Consider the following 836-nt stretch of genomic DNA (forward strand, 5'->3'; position numbering starts at 1 on the left):
CACACACACACGCATGCACGCACGCACGCACGCACGCACGCACGCACGCACTATGAGGGGTATTTTATGCCAGCACACTATACTTAAACGCCTAAAACACGTCGCCTGTGCCAGCATAAAGTCTGATTAATAGGCGTGCTTACAGACACACGTATTGCGAGTACACCAGATGACATGGGTGACGGGTGAAAAGTGCCACGAGCGAACGTAGTGGACGCCTGTGTGTGTGTGTAACGCGTGTACGTTAACAGTGTGTTACTCAGTGTAACAGTTCAGCTGTTACACAGAGTCTCAGCTTCATATGGTATTGTTTATAAGAAAGCACAACTTACAGATGAACTCCAAGCCCCCACAGAGCTGTCAGGATATTTCTATTATTTTCAGGCCAGTTTTTATTTTCTTGTTAACGAAATCTCTCTCTCTCTCTCTCTCTCTCTCTCTCTCTCTCTCTCTAGGTTTGAATGATATCGAATTGATATTTAATGATAGCAAGGGTGAAAGGGATAATTAAAATAATTTCAGCTACTTAAAAATAGTAGGCTAATAGTAAAGTGCAACGCTCACAGCCAGTTCCCAGCTTCGCGCGCGGACATACAGTTCATTACGCACCAGCTGTAATTAGGTAGGTTTACCTGCCTGCAGAAGCCGTAATCGCTGTCACCCCTGAATATTAAGTAGCCATGCGGACCTATCTAATGAATATTCAGTAGCCATGTGGACAGCAGTCCGTTCACAATATGATTCCATCGGACCTTATATCTACACTGTTTAACCCAATTCGGCACTTATGCACAGTCCCATTATGTTTTACAGACATTCGTAGTTAACTAATGAGG

The sequence above is a fragment of the Centropristis striata genome, chromosome 5 (genome assembly GCF_030273125.1).
Source record: "Centropristis striata isolate RG_2023a ecotype Rhode Island chromosome 5, C.striata_1.0, whole genome shotgun sequence".
Taxonomy (NCBI): domain Eukaryota; kingdom Metazoa; phylum Chordata; class Actinopteri; order Perciformes; family Serranidae; genus Centropristis; species Centropristis striata.